The sequence below is a fragment of the Ixodes scapularis genome, unplaced genomic scaffold (genome assembly GCF_016920785.2).
Source record: "Ixodes scapularis isolate PalLabHiFi unplaced genomic scaffold, ASM1692078v2 ptg000005l_1___fragment_1__unscaffolded, whole genome shotgun sequence".
Taxonomy (NCBI): domain Eukaryota; kingdom Metazoa; phylum Arthropoda; class Arachnida; order Ixodida; family Ixodidae; genus Ixodes; species Ixodes scapularis.
The window spans coordinates 1617251-1633864 of NW_024609885.1; the positions used below are offsets into that span (position 1 = coordinate 1617251).

Here is a 16614-nt window from a genome sequence, read left to right on the forward strand (position 1 = left end):
AGAGCGGCTTGGGTTGCCGACCCGAGCCTCATTAACCCTATGGCCTTGTCCACCACTATAACTCGTGCCTTTGGCACTCACAGAGTGCGTCGTGTCTTTCCGGATCTACCAGACCCAGTCCTGGCCGATATCTCGGTTGACGACTTCTTTGCTGGCAAACGCGGGTCCGTGACGCTGCCAGACATTGGGGAGGCCAAGGAAGGTCTTCGCGCGACCCTGTCGGCAGTGGCCACGCAGCGGGGTCTGGCAGTGACGTGGAAGGGAGATCAACTTGAGGTGGTCGGGACCTTCGACTTGTTTAAATGTATCAACGGTCCCACCGTTGACATACCAGACTTCCCGGCCGAGTGGGTACAGCAGACTCGACGTCATAGCGAGACTGTCGGAGTCTCGCGGTCGAGAGGAGCCCTAAGCCGCCGCCGCGGGCCCCATTCGTTTGGGACCCGTTGCTCCGGCTGGTGCAGACGGCGGGGAAACATCAGGAGGGGGGCTGCCCGATCCTGCCCTTGTCGTTCAATGTCAGGGATCTTGTCGCCAAAGATCATAACTCGCTCTCTCCGGCGGAGAGCCTCAAATTCCGAGGAGGCGAAGACGGTGAGGCCGCCTGGCTGGCTCTCCCGAAGAGCAGAAGGAGAAGTTTTCAAAGGCGTTTCCGATGGGCTATTCCCGGACGGCTGAGGAGGTGGCCCTAGCTGCCATGGCCTGCCTTAAGCGGATCGGGGGCAATATCATACCCCCCGATCTCCTCGTGCCTGTCACTCCTGGCCCAGCGGGGTGCTTGGTCCCTTCGTATGTCGGTGTGGACCAAGAGGGTCGGCGGATAGTCGGCCGGACACCGGGATGGGGTTGGGGGCGATGGCGCGGCCGCGCCGGTGTCTAGGTGAACGAAGGAAGTCGGGCCCAAGGTAGCCATACGTGGTGCGCGTCGGGCTGTCCGGGGGGCCTTGCTGAGAGGGGGTTCGCGGAGAGCAGGTTTAGCCTGGTGGCCTTCGTTGACCTAGCCAGAGGGGAGACTAACCGTCACGTGCCCGGGGCGTCCCCGGCCGTAGCACCCGCCGTTCATATAAAGCTAACGCTGCCTGGTCGGAGTTCGGGTGTGAAAGCCGGTGGCGCTTCGGCCGCATTCGGAGCCCCCCTATGTCCTTATCCATGGATGCGACCTCACGCCTTCAAAACTGAAAACCGGACATGATCTCAAGTTTCAAGTTAAGAACTTCCATTCATCCTACCCCTAAGGCTAGTCTATATAGAGCTATGACTTTCATCGCTATGGGCAGGAGCCAGCTGAGTTTGTATTGCTTGGAAGGTGGAGGGGTGATGTGCTAGGGAGCTAAACCCCGTCCCTGTCTCCCATATTGTCTGCTATAATAGTTTAAAATGTCACTCAGAGAGAAGCGGGAGGGCGAGGCAATTGCCCCCCTTGCCTTGCCCTCTTCTTCCGAGGCCACTAATAGGGTATGCAAACTTGGGGATTCCCTGCCATAAATAAATGCAACCCCTTATGGCTGCCACTGCATACAAAGGAAAAAAAGAGAGATGTGGTTAATTTTTTCTTAGATGTTCATATCAGAGGGGATACAAACAGTCGTGGGTAGTTGCGGCTGAGTGAGCCAGCAGTGAGTGCTGCCTAAGTGTTCGATTCGGACTCTCGTTTAATCGGCAAGAAAACAAGTACCAGACAACTATTGGAACGTATCCTGTGAATGGCTCCTGGGATTTTCGCAAATGGTCTCTTGTCTTACAAATGAATGCACTCCTATTAACTAAGGGCACTTAGCGAGCTATATATCCGAGGGTAAAAGACTAAAAACAATGGAAAAGTAACAGAAACCAACAACACTTCTACTTGTTCATTGTTTTTGGCGCTTTTTCCCTCGGAAATATGGATCACCAACTAGCCCAAGTGCATACCCTTCTACACTTAGTGAGTTGCTTCCTCCCTTCTCATACTGCTGAGTCTACATTTAAGCATTCATTCTTCACAGGAGGACCGACACGACAGATTGACCTATCCGCTGATGCGAATTGACAAAGAGGACTCAAAGGCCATAACTGCGGTGTTGGAGAACCACTTATTTGAGGTGACGGACGGATTGGGCACTTCATTGATTTGAAGTACGATATAAAGTCTGCCTTGGCTTTGGATCTCATCACAAAGTAAGAAACTTGTTCACCAGAGGGAATATGTGTGCCATTTTTGCCTTTTTTTCCCATGTCCTAACATTAAAGTGTTGGCTTATTGAGCTCTATTCTACTTTTTTTATCCTTTCTATGCTGACTTTTCATGAAAACCTATGGCCTCCGAACAGGCTCATGCTCCCTCTTTTATGTCCTTTTTCAGCTGCACTTCCACATTTCCAATGCAACCCTCCCCTTGTGAACATATACATAGCTGCTTTTAGATTTTAGGGCTACTGTTCATTGCAAAGTGCTTGAGTTGTCTCAAGTTGTATGTAGCAGCTCCCATAATAAGGACAGAAGTACTATTCCACATTACAGAGAAATCAAGGGAGGTATTGAAATTTGATACAACAGCTGCAAAAATAAAAGTACAGTGGTCGCACTTCAACAGGCTAAAAATGCCACTTGCCAGTAGAGTTTTTTTTTGTTTCAGCAAACGTTTGACTAACAAGGAGCCAATTGTACACTTCCCTTCCCCTAATTCTGTTAGCAGGCATTTACGTTACTTTTTACTGGGTGATTTTACACTCAGCACATAACACTATACTTGAGCAGAGTTCGTGTGAACCCTTCCTGGAAAGTGTGCTTAACTGTTTAATACTGAGTTTAGGCAACACTTCCAAATGGGGTTGTACTTACTCTACAAAATTCTTTAGTGCGAGTAATTAAATCCCCACTTCAAGTGTTGCCTAACTCTGTATGAAAGAGTAAAGCAGTCTCCGGGAAGGGATCATATAAACTGCTAAGTTTGCTGTTATGTAATATTAATTCTTGCTATAGAGCACACTAAACTTTTTAATACGGAGTGCAGGCACCACTTCTAAGGTTACAATAACTCTTCCTGGAGAGCGTGCTTAACTCTTTAGTACAGAGTTCAGGCAACACTTTTTCTTACATACGACAGACTGGTTGTCGCTTAAACAATTGTATTTAGGAGCAAAAAAGGGCAGTTAAAATAATGCACCAAACTCTGAAATTCAAAACCTGTAGACAGTCCTGACTCTTGCAAAACCATTTGTGTGACTATAGAAAAGTTAAGTGAGCACTCGTATGGGAGAGTAAAACATACACTAGTCGTGGAAAGGTAACGATTACCTATTCCTAGCAGGGATAGGCGGTATTTCAAATACAAGTAATTGAAATATGTATTTCAAATACTTTGTGTATTTTGAATTTCTATTTAATTACAAATTGGGTAATGCATTTGACGTGTGTATTTAAACACTAAAAGGTGGGTATTTCAAATACAATTGTAATTAAATACAATTTTGTGGGCGAAAATACATCCCTCAAATTTATTGGCACTTTCCAGAGCAGAAAGAAAACTACGTTCTGCACCGAATGCAGTGTCTCTTAATCAAGCACAAGCGTTTAGTGACTTTGTGATTACGGTGCTAGTCCAGGGCAAGAATAGTGATGAAATCGACGTTCACAGGCAGACTGGCTAAATAAGCGCCTGTGACAACTTGTGATGCTTTCCAGCCTGATTTCCATCCATAATTTTGCCTGGAACATTCTAAATGCGCGTGTCGTCCAGATTTTCGTTAACTGGTGCGAGTTGCAACAATAAAAAATTCTTTAGCTAGTGCTCCGTGTCTTGGTCGTCTCGGTTCTTTGTTGGTATATACCAACATGTAATCGACAAAAAAAGCTGCTTGAGGCTCTGTACTTTTTCACCTATTACGTCCAAGCTGATTACATTTTTTGTGATTATATTTCTATTACGTTACTAGAGCCTCGCAAACTTACTCCAGAGTGTGCGTAGAGATACGTAGAAACCCGTTGCAGGTGCCCTGAAGTCGCTCTCGCAAATTTTGAGGAATGTATTTAGAAAAGTATTTGGAAGAGAACAAATACATTTGGTTGTATTTGTATCTTGTATTTAAATGCTTTTTGTAGCGTGAGCTACACTGGCCGAAATTGAGCAGTTTCGCGTGGCTGGCATAATGAGCCATGCTCCGTGCTGCGCAAGTGCGAGGAGCAGTGACGTCGCACGGCGCACAGCTGGCGGGGCGGAGGCCAAGTCGCCGCGGGATCCGCCGCCACCGCGCTCGCCTCGCCAGTCTTCGCATTCCAGAGGAGTGACGTCACAGCCACGGCAGACGCACTGGCGGCGCCGCCTGCCCAGCTATGTGCCTCCGTTGCGCAGTAGCCAAGTCTGACGCTGCACCGGAGCTGCTTGATAGCACCCCTCATTTTATGCGCCTAAGCTCACGCTGCGTATATCCTGGCATAGCCGAGCTAAGCCACCGCAATTTTTTTAAATGTAATTAGACTCGTAATTAAATACATTTTTGACGAAGTATTTTTGTATTTGTATTTTGATACATATTTGCATGTATTTTTCATATTCCTGGTCCCTAGAGAGAGTATAGCTTGCGATAACCCGGATTCTCTCCAAAAAGAGTACAGTCAACGACCGTCCATTCCTTTTTTAATTATTTTTTTAAGAGTGTAGAGTTAACATAATAATCCGAAACGAAAGGTCCCCTGCGTTTGGCCGCTTCGAAATGGCGGAACATAGAAGCGGAGATCGGCGGTCCCAGTTCGCGATTTCGATGAGCCCTATCGCTGCCGAGGCCTTTATATGCACCAAGATGCAGCCAAACATCACCAGTAAAGTCTTTACCTTGTTATTTTCTGTCTTTGCAGAAGAACACAGGAGTCGCGCAGTGATAAATTTAAATAAACCTGACAAGTGCTCGAGCAACTTCAACTTGTCGCGGCAAAACGAACACGCCTAACTTTTTGTTTGCTTTATTTCTCTGCCTTTTTTCGCTCTTTCTCTCGGGACTGGAGATGTTAGCGCCCAGGACTTGCCGTGTTCTACTCCTGTCTTTACCCGCCTGGTTGAGGTTGTGCCGGCGTGTCCGTTGGGAGCCATTCATAATGTCGGCAAACCGATTGCTCGAGCGTCGCCTTGTCCTGGTTCCTAATGATTTACGGAATTCTAGAAAAAACAATATTGCTGGCCGTGGCTCCGTTGACACCAAGTTTTACGGCTAAAACAATCACAGAGCAACTGACTGTCTTCAACCTCGAGTGGGTGCACAAAGTACCATGCAGACAAGGCCCCAAAGGACACAAAACATAGGATAACAGCAATGAATGCCTCCAACATGGATTCCAGTGGGTTTTGATCAGATCCACGAAGAGGTAGCAGCATTGAACCATGGTATTGTGCAACAACCCTATACTGGTAACAAGTTACTGCTCTGTTCTAATTTACAACCAACTGTCTTTGACACTTTCAATCCAATCCGAGATCCAATCCGCTGTCACTCCGTGCGTGTCGCCAGCATTGCTCGCCTTGGCTGCTCTGGTTTCTCACTTTCGCTTGTTCCTTCGATAGCTTCTTGCCAACCAGTCGTTCCACTACCACCTAGAGGTTAAAAACTAATTCGTAGTGTTCACAATGATCTACGGGTACATAAAGTACATGAAAGGCGGGAAACGGGCCATTTTGCCATTTTCTCTCATGCTAAGGTTCGCGCCGAAGTCGACCGAGGACCTCACTCCTACTTTTGTGAAAGCATACTAGTAAAAGCCAAGTGAAGAAAAGGAAGGCTAATAAGATGCCAATGTGATCCAACCTGGCAGTAAGTATAGGGTGACTGAAATAACCAGGCTCGATCTAAAATGGGCCAAAAAATTGGCGCCTGCACATAGCAATCTGAACTTTGTGTCAAAGGTATATTTCACAGGTTGGTTTTTGTAAAATTACAAAGCGTAGCTCCCTTTCTGCAAAACATAGGGCTAAAAAACTTGCAAGGGTAAACAACGGATGGCGACGTAAACGACCAAGTCGAGCGGCGAGGCGCGTTTGGCGTCCGGTTTTCCGCAGCTCGCCAAGGCCTGGCTTCAAGACGCGCCCGCCGCAGCTCGCAAGACTCCCTGACTACTACAAGATCATCATCCGTGCACGTGGTGGCCTCAACCTAAGCTCGATGAGCACAGGCAAGCTGCAAGACTTCGTCTTTAACACTGCCCAGACCAATTACAACGTGGCACGCGATGATAAAATTCGAATCAATGCCATTCAAAACTATACTACTCAGCACCCCCTCTGAAGGGCGAAGAGAACTATTTTCTGGCCACATATATGGCAAATCCTGCGAAGATCTCACGCGGAATCATCTTTAATGTGCCAGATTACGGTCCACCGGAGAACATCAGCCAATACCTAATCGACTGCAATCACGACCCGGCTATTCTCCTTGCCCGTCGGATGTCTCTCATCACCGCCCCTCTCTACGGCAAAAGGTCCAAACCCTACGGCAAAAGGTCCAAACTCTACGGCAAAAGGTCCAAACCCTCACACAATAAATCACTGCCGTTTAGAAGGAAAATGCAGACTTACGACCCCTCCTTAAACAGAAAGGTTACCCCTCCAGCGCCAACTCCTACCCCTCCAGCGCCCACTCCTACTCCTCCCCCACTACCCGTTGCAGTTGCCATATCCTCACCTGACAGCACCGCCCAGTCTGTCAAGCGTAGAGTAATCAATACTATGGCCTCAAAATCGTAGACAAATTACACCGACTCAGCGTCAATGACCGAAATGTCTCGCATTTTCAGTGCCAGACTGCAAACCTTAGAGCAAAACGTTACAGCCGTTGTACGGCGATAGAAAACGCTGTCTCAAAGTACTCCTCCAGATTGGCCCAACTCACCAGTCAAATAAACCAACTCACCAACATCTCATCCCAGTTGGGGTCCTAAACTCCTCCACCACCCCCACCATCCATACCCTACCTCTAACAGTGCATCCCTCAATATGGCTTTACCTCTCCCACGCCCGCCACGCCTCAGTAGGCACCAAACCACTATCTGGCAATGGAATTACCACAGCTTCCGACTGAAGCGTGGCTATCTTTAACACTGCCTCCAGTCCCTCCAAACTCCCCCCGATATCATATTGATTCAGAAAACCCGCCGCGCGGTCAAACTTGCCATCTATAGAGCCTTCCAAACTCCTGACAACGAGGAACCCAATACCGCCATCCTCACTCGTAGACATCTAACCGCTTCGTACAAAAATCTTGGCGGAGTCGACGTGGAGCACGACATCGTAGAGATCCTTCCCCAAAGGAAAGGCGGCCCATGTCTCTATATACTAAACATATTTAGCCTCCCGTCGGCTTGCAAACACCGCTTTGGCGTCCTCTTCTCCCGTGCCTTGAGGGAGGAGGGTCCTCGGTAGCAGAACCATCAAACGGCACTTGAATGCAACATAGAAGTACATTCGGACAGCATTGTAGACTTTGTCCAAACGGTGAGCTAAAAATACACATTTTTCGTGTATGGCTCGTCTAATTACTATTATTAGTATTACTATTATTATTATTACATTTATTATTATTTGACCGGGGCATTCAAGACCAACAAGCTGTGCGTTGTTTCGCCGTCAACGAGTCTGAGAGCGCTGTTTGTTACGAAGCTGGCGCCGGATATTATCTGCAAGGACGACTCTTCGCGCCTGTCCTCCGTTGGAATCGACAAAGTGGAGTGCCGTCACCTAAAGACCCGTTTCGACACTTACGGCTCCTTTCATGTGGCCGCGGCTGCGGAGGATTTTGAGAAACTTGCTGATCCAGCTGTGTGGCCTAAATCCAGCCTTTTTAAACCTTTCAGAGGAACCCTTCAGAGAGACATGCTCCACGCTTCAGAGGGACATCCCACAACCGCTGACAAGTGATGCCTGGCATAGATTTATTATATCAAAACGTCCGCGGCTTACGCACAAAAGCCGATTGCTTTTTTTTTGTAACGTTACAGTGTCTAATTATGCAATCTTCTGTCTAACGGAAATTTGGTTGCGTCCTAACATCGGGTCCTCCGATTACTTTCCGCCTGGTTTTGTTGTGTACCGGCACGACCGTGACTTGTTTCAAGGAGCTGGAGCGGGAGGCGGTGTGTTGGTCGCGGTCGACAGCTCAAGGAGGCGTCAAGATTTAGAAAACTTTCCTGAGAGCTTGTTCGTCGAAATTGAGCATGCAAAGAGAGAACGTGTTCTTATTGGTCTGTTCTATCTCCCCCCAGAAAAGCCACCTGGTGATTTTCAGCGTTGTCTGGTTGGGTTAGAAAAACTCAACGAGCTACAGGCGTGCAACGTTTTGACTGATAACTTTTATTGAAAGGAGAAATGCAACCATCTTTTAGACTTATCTTCTTTTTTGGATCTGAAGCGGCTCAACAATGTTCTTAATAAGCAAGGCAATGCTTTAGATTTATGTTTTTCAAATACGAACGGTGTACGTGTGACTTGGAGTGAAATGCCAATGGTGCCTGAGGATATGTACCACCCCGCGCTTGATGTAGTGATCTCTATTTTCAATTACCCAACTCGCAGTAACTCTGATGCCTCTCCGCCGCAAGCATTGTATAACTTTTCGGCAGGAGACTACGTCGGAATGTTGCCCCTCAGCTTGAGAGGTGGTGGTACGTTCCGACTTGAGGAACACAGAAGGGATGTGGTGAAGGTCACGCATGCCACGAGAAGCAAGTCTGAGCTTGTTGACCACAGCTGGACGACTGCGCATACGTTTGACTTGGACAATGCTGCTCGTGAGCAGAGGTGAGGCCCGAGGAAGTTCGTGGAATCGTGGTTTATCCGCCGAGACCCCGAGGCGTGCAAGACGAACCGGGGCCCCCTACCGGACGTTTACGGGGACTTGTAGATTAGAGTCGACTGGTTTTGACTCTCCCAACCACCGGGCCAGTTCACACTGATGATGCCACCCGGATAGGTGGCGAAACGTCTGTGTTGTTGTTAATTTTTTGTTGTTGTGTTAAGCCACTGTAAACTTATTCCGTTATGACTACCCTGGCTTTTGGAGCATATTTGCATTCAGGAGTCGCTTCAGCAAAGTTGCGTCTGTCGCCCCACAGTGCTTTTTTAGCTTTGATGCACACGTTGTTTATATGGGTATTCCATCTTAAGTCAAGATTAAATACTACATCTAGGTACTTAAATTCTTTAACTCTTAAAGTTTAGAACCATTCATGTCATAATTATAGGCCAGCAGATTTTTTGTTTTAGTTATAGACATAAATAATGATTTTTGATATGGTGTGGAAACCCCACGATTCGTCATTTGTCGCACCAATGCCTATTTTCTTTTTTTTCTTTTTTTGTAAATTACGGTTTAATTTGATCTGATCATCTTTTGTTTTCATTTTATTATGAACCACACAATTGTCTTCAAAAAGTTTGATTTGAACTGAAACGTCATAGGGTAGATCGTTTATAAATATCGAAAATAAAAAGAGACCCAGAACACTTCCCTGAAGTTTCCAGACCAGATCAAAAACCGCACAAGGTTTACTCCCCCTGACCTCGATATAGACCTTTCCAGCGGCAGTCTCGAACGAAGCGATTTCCAGCGCGCATCCCTGGTTTTGAGACTGTACGTCAGTGTTGCCCGACTGCGCTGAGCTGTGGGTTTTCTCGTCAGTAGGCTGTGGCAGCCTGCCTAGGAGCAATTTTGAATGCTGGTGGCGGCAAAATCGCCTCACTTTATTTCTTCTTTTGTGTTCTGTGGCGATTATAACGGCACTATACACTCAGCCGTGTCAACCTTAACTGCCTAATATATTTGACCACACCAGAGGATAGCCGAACTGCATGGGTATTGCCCCCTCACTATATGAAATTCAACGAGTCTCATAAATCGAACAACATATATTGTACGCGTACCCCACGGTGCCGCGTTATCCGGACATGATTTGAGAAAGGTCTCAAATAACACAGCATATCCAAAATACAGTGTCGACGACAGTCACTTCACGACGATCGCACGGAATCCGGCTTGTCTTGGGGTACGTTTTGAAGAGTGATGTTTTTTATACACAGCACTAGTGCGAATGAACGAACGTGTCTATTTAGTTCCCATTCCCCGGACCCTATCAGCTACTTCTCGCCAAGACCGGGAACATATCCGGGAAGGCTTTTCGGAGATTATCTCAACGGAAATAATCCTCGAAGAACGTCGAACGGCCTGCGTCGCGGGCTGCTTGACGTTCGCTTTCTTCGCCCGTTCTCTTCGCTCGTTTCTTGCGAAGGTCCAGAAGGCTATAAGTCCTGGTATTCCCAAGTTCTCACAGTGGAAGATTACAAAAACACGCAAGCATCCTGAACAGGCAAATAGAGTAAACACTTAGAAGGAAAGCCGGCGAACTCCGAACACACGATGCAGGTGGGGAGTCGCGCTGATCGGGTTTCCACAGCTCAGGCGGGTGGCAGAAATTTTTGGCTAATAGGGGTCACTCGAGTCGCAAAATGGCGGCGGCCAGCGAGCTGTTTCTGCAAAGGTCTATACTGTCTCCGTGATAAAAGATAAGAGGAAAACCATATAATAACTTTAAAAAAGAAAGATATGTACTTGTCTGTGTTTCTGACCTCTTTGGGTTTATTCTTTCTGTGTTTGTAAGTCTCTATAAACAAGCTCCCTAAATTTTAATTCAAGTTGTGTGAGCTTCATGTCCTGACTCAGTACGTCCGCCCGTCACCCTGTGTTCAATCCCCGCAACTTCTTTCAAGCCGTCAGCTACATCTCAATAATTAACTTTCTGCGGCTCCGTCTACGCTCCCTGGGGCTTTGCTTGCGAAAAAACGTGGCCCACGCCTCCGTGGACTTTGTGCTGGGATTCCACTCCCATACTTGGTTGTCAAGCTACAGGATCATGCAGATTTCAAGAATAGAGATATCCCAGGAACTTCGACTCATGAGAATGACTCTCCCCGGCCACGACAGCACTCCTCGATACGTTTTACGCCACAGACCCTCGTTCCTCTTCCTCAGGAGTTCTGCAGTCGGGCTCTTGGAGGCCGCAGGGGTAAAAATCCTGGGGAGGTACGCAAGTCTTGCCAGAAGGCTTCGGACTTCAACTGAAACCCCCTGTTGTACTTTTGGACAAACAGCTTTCCCCGGACACGGTGGGACTTCTGTCTCACGGGCCCAAGTTCGCCCTAGACCTTCCAGCATCGAGGGTAGACCAACTGACATCCGTTTACAAGGTAGCAGCAAGTAACCCTGAAAAGGATCGTCAGAACTTCGTAGGGACAGCTGTGCATTCCGTTTGTGCCCACCTGCCTCCTCCAGGCAAGTCATATGTATACTCAACAGTAGAGGAGCTCCGCAACGCCCAGCTAAAGCTGCTAGAGTAAGAAAAGATGGTAGTTTTCGTTGTTATGAACGAGGACATCTAAGAGGAAAAGGTGGAAGCTGCACTCGAAAAAAGAACTGCTTTACTCAAGGAAAGACCTTCAGGGTCTTTAAGGTCTGAGGCTAGGGAGATATGCTCTCAACTGAACCTCCCCGCTCTGAGAAAGAAATGCGTTAGCTTTGCCCGCACATCAGTTCATAAGAGTGCCTTTTTTTTCTGCAAAGACCCATGCAGAAAACGCCCCGCTCCGCGGCATTGTTTCGGAGAACGGGTGCTGGCAGAAGAATGGTCTCCAACGGCCAACTCTGCCAGCAACACCAGCGGTCGAACCAACGGGAGCCCCTGGGAGACAGACGGTCTCCAACACAACCATGGCAAATCGTCACCAATGACTTCTTCCATCTCCACAGTGTCACCTACCTACTTGTAGTGGACTACTTTAGCAAGTACATTGTGATAGAGCAAAAGGGGGACACCTCTGCTATCAAAGGATCGGAACCCTAAAAAAGGAGTTTGCTTGATTCGGCATTCTAGAAGGGGTCTGTGACAACGGCCTGCCATTCAACTCTGAAGCATTCAAAGGGTATCTCAAGTGCCTGGACATGACAAATAATCCAAGTTCTCCTGATTACCCACAGTCGAATGAACTTGCAGAGAGGTCAGTTCAAAGAATGAAAACAGCTTGACCAAGGCACCGAAGGAAGGCAACGACCTGTCTCTTGTCCTTATGGAGCTTAGGGACACACCGATGGATCAGCTCCTGTCCCCATTGGAACTGCTAATGGGCCGCAGGATCACAACCCTCAAGCCAGCTGCTCCGCGTTAACTTGAGCAGCACTACAACATCAGGGAGGTTCAAGCACGCCTTCAGTTCCGTCAAAAGTGTCAGCACCGACATGGTGACGCACACAGCAAACCACTACGTCCTCTGAGTCAAGGCGAGAGAGTCTATTTCCGTCGAAACCACAAATGGGAACCCGGAATTGTGGTCCAAGTCGGACAACAGCCACGATCATACCTAATCAGAGCGGAAGACGGGGGAGGGGAGGGGGGGGGGGGCATTACAGAAGAAATCGATTCCCCATCTGACCATTCGCTTGAAACAACAACGCGATCCCTGAGGACTACTACCAACTCACGTTCAACGACCAACCTCACCAATGTCCTGCCCAGTAGTCCCGCATACCCGAAACCACTCGATCAAGCCATCAAGTTGTTCAGCCAGCAAGGTATCGCCGAATCTGTGGACTCTGAACTCTTAAAATTCGCATAAACTTTCTTTTTGCAAAATAAAAGGGAAAAAAGGATCTGTTATGTATTTAGAAAACTATGGTTGGTGGTGCCCACTTCGCAGTTTCTCACAAATCGGCGTTGATACCCACACGTGCGACTCAGCTAGCCTTACACCACAAAACAGCTATGTGCCTGGCGTCGTTCCCGTTCTCGTAATAAAGTTTGTCAACCAAAAACATTTCAGTATGAACAACGTTATCCACAAACACGGCACGTGTCAGTTCCTGGATCTCCTGGATGTTTACCTCCACTCAACCTCAGTGGAGTACGAGGGCAATGTTTATATAAAGAGAGCGGAGGTGTGCATCAGGTCATGCTTTGCAACAGTTATGAGTAAGGTATGTATTTACTCGCACAATGAACGCACTCGCGTAATGATCGCACCCCCCAAGTCGGCTTCCAAAATTTCGACTTTTTTTTTTCACTTGCATATTAAACCCACCCCCAACTGGGAAGTCAAAACTTTGACCCCCTCCCCTTTCCCCACACGCGCGAAATGAACGCACTTTTCTATCCTGGTGCAGCGAGGTCGCAAATGCATGGGTAGCGTGGCCGAACAAAACGCCTTGCGAAAGGCCTTAAAAATAAAAAAAGACCCATTGGAATCATTTATCGAAACTACAGTACGAAAACCAGTGTCTCCCACTTAGACTTGGTTCTTTCTAATTTAACTTCTCTTGAATCACGTCGGACAGTCGGTCGCCTTACTCTTTTTCATAACTTTTATTACAACATGCAATCATTTATGCTCACTCACTGTAAGTCTGTCTCATACATTTCTTTGCGTCATGATCATTCCTTGAAAATTGCACCTATATTTGGTCGCACTAATAGATACAAATACTCTCCTCTTGCTCTGTCCATTAAAAATGGGAATTCTCTCCCAAACGACATAGTCACTGAATAGAATGATAAAAAATATTCCGCAAAAAATTTTTGGCTTTGGTACTATGTTTTCAGCGCCATGTCTGCTTGTGTTTCCTATAAATTGTGCACTGAGTCCCCAGTTCTGTTGTGCCCGGTTTCTGTAAACTTTGTTCTGAATTCTGTATAGTTTGTTTTTAGTTTTTGTTTGTTGTTAATTTTTAACCTTAGTTAGTTCTTTTATTTCCATTATATCATTGCATTTGTTTGTATTTTTCTACCCCCCCCTCATGTAATACGTTTGAACGAACGTATTTGAGGCGAATAAAACTTGAAATTGAACTTGATTCGAGTCCATTGAGCTGCGAAGGCGAATACATCGGCCATCGGAAGATGCCTAAATGCTCGCTTTAGGGAACACCATTTAGATGTTACCAAGGCATCATCGGACTCCTTCCACCCAATAGTTCTGCATGCCCGTACCTGCCACGATTGCACCCCACACTTTGAAAACACCACTTAGCTAAGTTCACACATAGATAAATGTGGGCCCGAAACAATAGAAGCGTTTAAGGTCAGATATGCCGTGAGCAATGTCTCTGGGACATCTTTGGCTTTGTCGTCAAAAAAGCTGGAATTTCTAGCGTAAAAATTATCGTAAAAAGCTTGTTGTGATCAATTAATTTTGTCTTTTCCTTTCTTTTCTTATTTATTTTCCCCCCTTTTCAGGGGTTAATTTCCTGATTATAATGCAGTTAATGTAAAGGTACAAGCGAGCTGGACAAGAACCTAGCTGTGTTTGGAGATTTGTGTTTGTCCTTTGTCCCTCTTGTTCCCATTTTCCAGGATTATTTTCGTCATTAATTTCCTTTCTTTTTTTTCTTCCTTTCCCCCTTTTTCACGAAATTTCCTTAAGTTTTTCCCTATAATTTTTTTGCTATCATTTTAATTTGGTATTTTTAAAGTTTGTGAGTAAATTGGTTTTATATTAAATTTTGAATATTTTCGTTTTCTTTCAATTCTTTGTCGTTCAAGGTCGTAGCGTAATGGGCATCTCATAAATGTTCGCTGCTCATTGAAAGAACTGTGTGTGTCTGTGTTTGTCCTTTACGTGTTTTATTCTTTCAGTGCATTCTGTCAGTTCCTCAAGGCTCTTCTCACATCATGTGGTGACATTTGCGTCCAGTGTTATATAGCCCTGTCACATGGAAGAGGTGGAGGAGACCAGCTTACTAAAAAGTATATCAGCATCACTGGTATTTCCTTTCTCGTTGGAAATGACTTCTGCCCCTTTTGTTTAATGGGAGTCCTTTGCATGTTCTTTGCTTACTTTTCAAACGGTTCAAAAGTGTGATATGGGGTAGGCAGTTATGCGACAATGGTGCATGCCCAGTATATCACGGTAGCTTAAACAAGAGACTTTGGAAGTGAACATCAGGAGAATCTCCTGTTTCATTCTTTCTAATCCAGGGTGCCAATTTCGAAACATGTTGTACAATCTTTAAATAACTTTTAGCACAAGGAAGGAAAAAGGAGAGGAGGCATTATGCCAGTTCGCTATGCAATTCTAGAGATTTTACAACAGTACAGTACAGGACACCAAGCCGGTTGGAACCAGATCATTACATCTGTCAGTGTGGCTTCTAGGTACTTTAACTAGCTTATTAGTTCGCAAAAGAGCTCAATGAATTGTGGAGGCTAAGCCTCGTAAGACTTCTGCAGACTGACTGCACTGAGCAATAAAACGAAGAATTCAGCTGGATTGTGTAACGTAGAAAGATAAACCGGGAAAAGAGCATGGGCAAAACTGGGGAGCTAAACCACGCAAGGCATTTCGTGCTATGTCTCGTCTAAACTATTTTCTTTGTTGCTGCACTTTCTGTCATCTTTAGCAGGCAGTATGCACTGATTTCACTTACATATTGGGTGGATTCGACCATAAAGCTAGACGTTTGTATTAGAAAACCAAGCGTATGTTTTATCGGAGTAATGGCACATAGAATTTGCACTCTTTTTAAGAGGGATAATTTATCTAAGCCAATTGTTTCATACTAAATTGCCAAAGATTCTGCACCAGTTTTCAAAAACAGACTGGCAAATGCTTTCATTTATTTAGTAACATTTGATCTGTTTATTTACAGGAAACACTGCCTCTATTGCTGTCATCAACAGCCAGCTGGCTGAAATCAAGCCACCACACAGCTCCACGAGACTCCCAAGGGCACTGAGCACACGCCTATTCTGGAAGGCTTCCGAATGGCGCCACTGGCTGCTGTACCACTCGCTTCCCTGCATGTACAGGGTCCTTCTGGACCAATACTGGCCGTACATAAAGAAGCTGGTGGAGGCCGTCCATGCACTTTTGAGGGACACCGTAACTCCAGCATCCATTGATGTTGCACGCGAGTTCTCCCCCTTCGGTTTCTTTGTGTCCTGCTTCGGGCCAGCTTTAATAATGTCATATTGTGCTTTCAGAGAAACTCCTCTGGACCTTTGTGGGCATGACAGGGAGGCTGTATGGAGCTCCAGCAATGACGTTCAGCCTGCACCAGTTACTCCACCTAGCAGGAAGCAGTGCAGCAACTGGGGCCATTGTGGGGCCATTCTGCTTTTGAATTTGAAAGCGGTAACGGGCAGCTTGTGAAGCTGGTGAAAGGATCAAATGCTCTTCCGGAAAGGGTAGTGAAGTATCAGCAGTTGGGATCAAACTTTGGTGTCCTCGCTTCTAAGTGACAGCGTCAAAGTGATGTGCTGTGATATTCTGGGATACACTAAACACCAAAACTTCAAGTATGCAAACGAAGTGTGCCTGCTCGGTTCCTCTTCGAAGGCATCCTTGAGCAAAGAGGAACAGAGTTGTCTTTCCGCTGGATCTGGGGCCGCCTTTGATCAGGCTACAGAGTACAAGCACTTCGCATGGAAAGGGCAGATTTGTCACAGCCGAAACTATGCCAGGAGTAAGAAGACAGACTCCTAGGTCATTCAAATAAAGGATATGTGCGATTTCACCATTTTGAGAGTGTTGCCTTTGAAAGGTGAGGTAACACTTCTGTGTAGGGAAGTTGTCATCACTTGGCAGGTGCTTTCCCGCAGCACATCAGGCTTTGT

At 46.5% G+C, this 16614-nt stretch overlaps 1 long non-coding RNA gene across 1 annotated transcript; it reads left to right on the top strand.

Annotated features, from left to right (window-relative positions):
- Window positions 1-1916: 1916 nt before the first annotated feature.
- Window positions 1917-16066, top strand: LOC121833884. Its single transcript, XR_006076924.1, has 3 exons — window positions 1917-2157; window positions 14635-14745; window positions 15648-16066. It is a non-coding gene; the product is annotated as an uncharacterized LOC121833884 (long non-coding RNA).
- The last annotated feature ends 548 nt before the right edge of the window (window positions 16067-16614 follow it).